General features: G+C 37.5%; 1 long non-coding RNA gene across 1 annotated transcript; it reads left to right on the top strand.

Moving 5' to 3' along the window:
• The first annotated feature begins 1,774 nt into the window (after window positions 1-1,774).
• LOC122455708 lies at window positions 1,775-8,060 on the top strand. The gene is made up of 3 exons (XR_006274140.1): window positions 1,775-1,840; window positions 6,537-6,685; window positions 7,783-8,060. It is a non-coding gene; the product is annotated as an uncharacterized LOC122455708 (long non-coding RNA).
• The last annotated feature ends 344 nt before the right edge of the window (window positions 8,061-8,404 follow it).

Raw genomic sequence — 8,404 nt, 5'->3', positions numbered from 1 at the left:
ACATGAAACAAGCAGCGAGTTTAATTCTGAATTCCTTATGGAAAGCTGTAATCCTGAGGGATAATGTGACAATATCATGGAAACACAATGTCATGAAGCAGGGAGAGAGAAGCTAAAATTGAGCATGTTTTCCCCTTGTGGTTTTTCCCCAAAAAGAGTGTGACTAGTGAATAAAGCTGCAGCAGGACTCCTAGAGCTCCCTTAAGCGACAATGTGCTTAATGAGATCAACAGAGTGAAACATGAATAAACCAGTCTGACAGTACAATGAAGCTAAAGCAAGTTGCTTATATGAAATGTGGCTTTTAAAAAATATATATACTTTTTTACTCGATTTATTTTGAAAGAGGAACGATCAGACGTACAGACAAATGACACATTTCATCCACATGAAGGAGAGTGGCACAAGATGATATGTTCAAAGAGGTTTTTAAAGGTTTTAGATGTCAAGGGTTGAAAAACATTTGACAGTTGACTTGTATCATGTGGTGAGTGGTCCTCTATCCCTAAAATAGTTAGTGGGGTCTTGCATGGATCTGGTTGAATTACACATTTTGTATAAATCATCCAATGAATGTAGCCCATTTTTAGCTGGCAAATCATTCACAAACTGATCTTTATTGCTACTATTAAATTTGCTGTTTATAAATACTCATAAGTTTTTATTAAAACAAGTTTTAGCCTATGACTTAGTAAACTGTTCATTTTATCTTACTGTTTGTATTATTATAACATCTAGAGGCCCCAGACTGAGACAGAGGCCCTACTATTTACTGGAGAAACACTTAGTTAAGATATGGTCCCTGATTTATTGAGGGAGAGTTGAGTAACTGGGAGAGTTGGCAAAGGTCTGTGGCAGAGGCAGGAACTGAGCCAACTTCTCTGAGTTCCAGTGCAGTGCATATTCCCGGGATGATTCTTCTCTTCTGGTTCGTCACTATACGTTACACACCAAAGTTACAAATCATTGCTTCTTTTCTCTGATTGGAGGAGTAAAACTTTTTTTAAATGGGAGAATAAGGAATGATCCTATATAAATAAATAGCAAAAATGAGTCAGTCATGCCCAGAAGGAATTTTTAGAAGAGTAATTGTTTGATCTAAAACTGATTTAGAAACATTTTTTTCCAAATGTGTATCAGCATAAAATGCAAATAGTCACAAACAACTGATCACTCCAGGAAAAACAGTTAAACAAACTTGCCACATTTATTCCTGAAAATATTTTTAAATCTGTTTTTATATTAGACAGCTGTTACACATTTAGATTGCTTAGGCACAAAACTGAATGTCTCTTCTGTAGACCCAGAAATCTTCATATCACAAAACAGTCTCACTGAAATGGGAGAAATGTCTTCAAATACTCCCTGTGTAATTTGTACTTTCATTGTTTTTTCCTTTCAATAAGAAAACTTCTAAATCCTAGGACTTGAATAAATGAATACCTAATTCCTAAGTAGGACTGTAAACTCTCTGAGTCATGTGGATATAGGGTTAGCCAGAGGTTATGAAACTTCTAAAAATCATTGTGAACCCAGATTAGACCAACAGGCTTCTGTTTAAATAGTATGACCCACCATATGAAACCAATATGAGACCAGTAGTTTTAGATGCTCGTATCTTTAACTCAGGAGCTTAATACAACTTCTACACCTATTCCACTGATATAGAAATGGTATGGAGGGTCTTATTAATCCTTATTACAAATTAAATTGAATGGATGTGTCTTATCTAGAACACTTACCTTTTTATTTCTCTCTTTGATCACATCATGCGGGTGTCCCAATGTTAATGGTGCAATACCCCAACTTCCTGCCTGTCATTGTAAAAACAGGACATATGGTAAGTGAAAAGTATGGTGCAGAGTCAAACAAAATGGTTGTTCAAGGGAGAAGGTAGAAATGTTTAATTGAGAGGGAGCTGGGATGGCAGCAAACCACTGTCTTTGCTCATTTATGCAGGGAGATGAGCAGTCTCCCTGGGTCTGCTACTCCGCTGCCCACCTGTGTGGGAAGGGAGGGGGTGAGATGTGACCAGAAGAGCTGTGCTAGTGTTGAGGAAGAGGTAATCTGCACCATGTGTACGGCTGGTATAGATTATGCCCCAGATCATGGGGTCAGTCGGTGACTGAATTGTGAGTTGGTCAGGGTTGGTTGCTGGTCTGCTCCTGGCTACTTCTCAACAGTCCTGTGAGAAATAAAAAAAAATTACGCTCGGAAGTGAATTCCATCTGAAGTCATTGCAGGAATGTGAGTATGTAGAATGTAATCACCTTAGCTGCAGCTCTGTTAAGCAGAGTCTAGAATGTGCAACAGAAGCCAAGTCCTAACCACATTTTCCTGATATTCTATCATTAGGGGCCGAGGGATCCTCATTTAATAGGCTCAAGTTCCATTATGGCATTTCTTGGTTACATACCATGGTATGTATGTCTTAAACTACGAAGAACACTTCTCACATACAGACAAAACACATTTCAATAAAAAGTGGCTTTTTGTTTGAAATTTTTCATGGAAAAATCTACGGACCTTTGATGAAAAATGAACTTTTATATAAAAAACAGAAAATATTGTTGACAAAACTCAGTTTTGGGCTTTTGAAAACCCAAGATGCCCCCAAATTATACATTTTTACATTTTACATTCAATTGATTTTGACCCCAAATCATTTAAACCCCAAATGTTAATGAAAAATTGGGGGGGAACTAATTTTTTCATAATTTCTCAAAATTATACCTGATTTTTTTTTTGACTAGTTCTGCTCATGTTTCCATAAGCTGATGTGAAAAGGGTCAGGGACCTAGCTTATAGCTCATTTATTTGTATTTATATCCAAGTTGCACCAAATGTAGCAAAAGTCTATTGCTCTGTTAAAAATGTGTAAGGGCCTAGTTTTTCCTAGATTCATGTCCTGTCAACCCTGTTGACTCCTTTGGAGGAGAGGGAATTGCATAGCTTATAAATTAGGGCAAAATGTGATTCTATATTTTTATAGCCTTGAATTAAATAGTATAGGTCAAATTCTGTTGTCACTTGGGAGTAACCCTACTGACTTCAGTGAAGTTACTTTCTATTTAAGCCAGAGTGACTGAGAATGGAATTTGTCTCCATGTGTGACTGCCTCGGCATAGTAAAATTAAAGAGGTTCCATTTTCATGAGTAAGCACGCTGTGAATATTTGTGTTTATGTGAGAAATATCACATCATACAGCCTCCGTAAACTCAGAAGAAAAAAGCAGTACTGTCTAGTTATTAAATGGATTCATCTTTTATGGCTTCTGTTGTTGAGGTAATATACTGAAATAAAAAAATAACCCCTGCAAATGAACGTATAGATAATTAGGTGACACTGGAACAAAGAACACCTGCCCTTTGTGAATTGTTATTTCAATTTATATTCTTTTACCTGCAAAGGGATGAAAAGCTCTTCTCTGTCACTGGGCATGAGGAGACTAAAACAGGGTTCAGAACTTTGTCATGAGGAGACAAAGTTTTATCCCATTTAGTCCAGAAAGCTTTCTACTCTGCTCCTCACACCCTGCCAATCAGATGGTTTGATTAAAGTCTCTACTCTGATTTTGTTTTGTTGTGTGTGAAACATGGATGGTGCAGAGAGCTTCTAATCAGCAGAACCTGGCTGGGAGGTAAATCCCCTTAAAGGATTGAAGTCTTGCATTGTCACTGCTTCTCAGTGAGATTACAGGGGAATGATGTTTTGGATGATTAGTCAACCTTGACAGATCTGTGGTGGAGCTGGTCATAGTGTCTATTTCAGAAGCTCAGCCATTCCCAGTTAATTCTAAACACGGAGACCAACCAGAGATACTCTATCTGAAACTTGATTTCAACCTGTTATGGTTTCATGCACATGTCAATATTCTCTGCTCTGTAATGCTAATCAATAGCTAAAGAAAAAAGTAAATCTACATGGAAAATTATTTATCAATATGTTTGTTGTACAAACTGTCTTTTGCTGGGCTTGCATCCTCCAATTGCATAATATTAATTGGTTTTAATTGGATATTATTATAGTCTGCATTACAGGCAATTTTTTTGCCACTATATCCCTCTGTATTTGCTTTTCAAATTGAATTTTCTCTACCAAAGGGAGCTGAGAAGGATGGTATTTAACACAGTGGTATTCATTCAGAATACAGATTATATAGAGTATTCCCCATCCCTCTTTTTAGGATATTTAATTCCCTGACAAACTATGAAAGTTATCAATAAAAATCATAAAATTTACCAGTAACAGACAGGTGGCAAGGTTTGTATTTGGATAAAAAATATCCTCTTTTTAGTTGCTTTTTCATCACAAAAATGCAGAAATTAAGACTGAAGGCAAAGAAGTTCGGGGCAGAGTGTGTGCGTGTGTGCATGCATTTTCTCCCCAATTGCCTCTTTAGATTACTTGATTTAGTTATTGTAGCACCATAAATAAAATGCGTTACTTGTAAATAGCATATTAATTGATGTTAAGAGGAAGTAACCATATTACACATGGCTCACGCTCTGGTGCTAAATTAACATTTACCCTCGAGCTGTGAAATTTATTGGTGCACAGGCCCAGCCTTGTAAACTCAAATGCCTAGTTGTTGTTTAAATTCCAAACATGGAATATGAGGATAAAAGTGTGGGTAGATTTTTTTCATTCCCTGCATCTATAAACAAAATTCTTCCCTGGATGTATGAAACATTTAACACTGCAAGGAAATGTTATAAAAATGTAGCGTGGATGCAGAAATTATATTTTCTCATTTTTCTTACAGCGACATTGTGCTCTCCAAAGGACAATATCATAGAAATGTTTGCCCCACTAGATCAGACAATTAGCTTCAGGACTGGTTATAAGCCCTGCAAAAATGCCAAGACTGCTCTTTCTCAAAACAAAATATGATCCCCCTCACCCACTCCTGTCCAAAAAACACAAACACAAGGCCAGATTCTGCCTTACATAGGTGGGAGGAATAGAGGGAGCATGCAAGGACTTCATCCTCTCCTCTCATAGCTTATATAAAGCCCCAGCTGAATTGCAATCCCTCATATGCACATGGACTGCTCCCGCCCTATTACCTGCATGTGTTTGCTATCCCAAAGAGAGGAGAGAGGATCAGGTAGGAGGTGGAGGTATGATATCCACATCCACCTTCTGCAGTAATATTTTCAGGATCAGGCTCTTAAGCTTTTCACATGTAATTCAACTTCTCTAGTATATTTGAACAGAAATTCCAATCATTTAGATGATGTGGATCATTCCTTTTGCTATAGAAGTGGTTCAGTTATAAATTGTTTTGTATTAGGACATGACTTAAGAAGAAAACAGGCAAAGTTCATTCACTGGAAATAAAGCAGACTTCATCCCTTATTCACGCTACCAGAGGTCCTCCTTGTACACGATCTACTACTTTGTGCTTAATGTTTCTTAAAGTCCTTCTATATCTCAAAGGGGGGTGAAACAAATTTGCAATTGCTGCTACTAGAAGAAATTGTATAACTGATGGAATTTAATCTATTAGTTATGTTTTACTTTTTATTATACATTTGTCTCCCATGGTCTCCAGTATAAACTGTGCCTGATTGCTTTTAATGTCATTACACCAGTGTAATTGTTTCATATTATGAGTGGTTTTTGGTATGCGTAGTAGCCAGACACCAAGACTGACAATTTTCAGTTAATGTCACCAATTCAGATGCCGCATCTCCGTTCTGCTACTTACTCCTATTTAATTATAGGGTTAGAGAGGAGGTGAGTAATATTCCAGATTCATTTCTTGCAGTATTGTAGGGTATAACTTGCTATACACTGAGTTACAACAGAGTATTCTTTCCCAGGTGTCTGGCTGGTGAGTCTTGTCCACATGCTCAGGGTCTAACTGATTGTCATATTTGGGGTTGAGAGGAATTTTCCCTCGGGTCAGATTGGCAGAGACTTTGGGGGCTTTTCACCTGCCTCTGCAGCATAGGGCATGGGTCAACTGCAGGTTTAAGATAGTGTAAATGGTGGATTCTTTGTAACATGAAGCCTTTAAATCGTTAACTCAGTCAGAGGTTAGGGGTCTACTACAGCCATGGGTGGATGAGGTTCTGTGGCCTGCAATGTGCAAGAGGCCTGAATAGAACTAGATGATCATGATGGTCCCTTCTTGCCTTAATGTCTATGAGTCTGTACAGAATGTTGCAGGTGAGGGGATAAGAGAGGGGATTCTACAGAGGACGAGTTGTTCTGTCTGTAGGCAATTTTTCTAATTTTTCCTTTTAAGTGAGCGATATAAATAAGTATATGTAGTCATGTAACAATAAGAAAGAATCAGTCACTTTCTTCTTGCACTGAACAAGGAACTTATTAGAGTGAGGAAAACAATTGTATCTCTATAGCTGCTCTGTTTGCTACTGTGGAGAGTAGAATCTTCATAGAATCTTCCACAGCTTCCCTCCCATATCTATGCTTGGTGTCCTGCTACAGATTTAAAGAAAGAATACAGCAACCTTCCCACATCTGTGCTTAAATAGAGGTGACAACTGATTTTCATATCATTTAGAACATGAATAATCAAATCACAGTGCAGCTGATGTGGTTGTATTGAAATGAGATATATTCCACAGTATCTCCAGCATCCTCTAAATCATTAAAGACAGTTACAATTTCAACGTGAGGAGCAAATGATTAAATCCACATGCAAAAATTAAGGTAGGAATATGTTTGAAGGGTGGATGCCAAAAATTGCTTAACTGTTTGGTTTGACTCTTTGGGTATTAATGGGCTGAAGACACTCAACTAAAAAAATTACTGAAACTAAGGGAGGATTTGAGCAAAAGATTCACCTGCTAAAGGTCATGTACGAAGAGGTTTAGACAGAAGCATCTTGTATAATACAAAATGTATCAGGCTAAACCTAATCCATGTGGATAACACATTTAGGCTTCTCACTGACAGCAGGTCATGCGCCATCTGTATTTGATTGAATAACATTGTATCAAAGACAACATACGCAGGGCCTACTAGAAGTTATCGGAATTATCATTTCAATTAAACAGATGGCTAAGGAATCAAATGAAGAGCCTTGAGTGATGGGCACAGAATCAATAATGTTTTTTCTGGGCTCTACTGATTTATCTTTGTCCAGGCAGTAGAATTGATTTATGTCCACAGCTATATTTTGATAAGTCAATGTTAGCTCAACTATTCCTAAATTAATATCCTCTTTTCTCAGGACTTACTTTTTTCCCTCCCTCAGCAGAGGGGGAAGCTTACATCAAGCCAAACTGATTTTGCTAAGTAATTCTGTGGCTAACAACATCGCATAAATCAAACAGAAGGATGGTCTCTGTAGTGTTGCATAGGGTGAATGACTTAGAATTTGGCAAAAGCTTTTATTTGTTGCCACTCTGGTGGTAATGTGCATTTCCTCTTTGTTGCCAGCATACTCAGCCTACATTTGTAAGTGGATAGGATTTTTGTTGTGAAGCATGCAGTTGTGGGAGCATGCAGTTGTGGCAGTGTAACCCCCTTCAATAAATAACAATGGGGGTGGGGGGAGTAAAGAGAAAGTGAGAGACTTGTATGAGAGAGAGGAAGGGGAGAAAAACATAATTTCTCATCATAGACATCATGTATTTCAAATGTGAGTTAAATTATACAACCCATTGAATTCATAATTCCCTGTTTTGTGTCTAACAGCACCCCAGGTGATACTATTTTGCTTGTAATAATGTTAGATCTTTCTGTTGCCAGCAGCCAGATTTGCCGTTGTTACAAATGCTATTGTTACAAATTTTGTTTTTCAGCTCACTGAAATATTGGAGAAAGTTTTACAAGCACTCCATGGGATGTTGACTGCTTCTTTCTTTTATAGTATGCACCCATTCCTATCTCTGGGAGCACTGGCATGAAATTATATATATAAAAACTACCAAAAACAAAAAAAAAAACCAAACAGGAACCATCTTTACTTTTTCTTCCCTGACTCCCAAATACTAATCTATTCAAGTAGCTTACTCACAAAGTTTGAGCAAATAGGGCTTACTGATAGCCTGGATGGTAAAGAAATCTGGGCATGGCTGAGCCAAAAGGGAATTATAGTTAGAATTATGCGGATTATTATTACTATCTATTTGGTATTTATATTGTGGTAGCTCTTAGAGGATTCAACCAAGTTGTGCCCCCATTATGCTAAGCTCTGTACAAACATGCATAATTAATAATCCTTACTGTTGGGCCTTCATACATCAAATAAAACATACCTGCAAATGTTCTAAAAATATTTGGAGTTAAAAGAGAAAAATCCTTACTATTAATGAGAGTGTGAGTTTGGGATAGATGAGATGGGGAGGCAGAAGGCATGGGTTCTAGTTCTAGTTCTCACACTGACTTGTGGGATGAAATTGGACAAGTCACTTACTTCTCTGC

Source organism: Dermochelys coriacea, chromosome 9 (genome assembly GCF_009764565.3).
Source record: "Dermochelys coriacea isolate rDerCor1 chromosome 9, rDerCor1.pri.v4, whole genome shotgun sequence".
Taxonomy (NCBI): Eukaryota; Metazoa; Chordata; order Testudines; family Dermochelyidae; genus Dermochelys; species Dermochelys coriacea.
The sequence above is the reverse complement of the archived record's forward strand: the minus strand, read 5'-3'. Positions and strand labels throughout refer to the sequence as shown.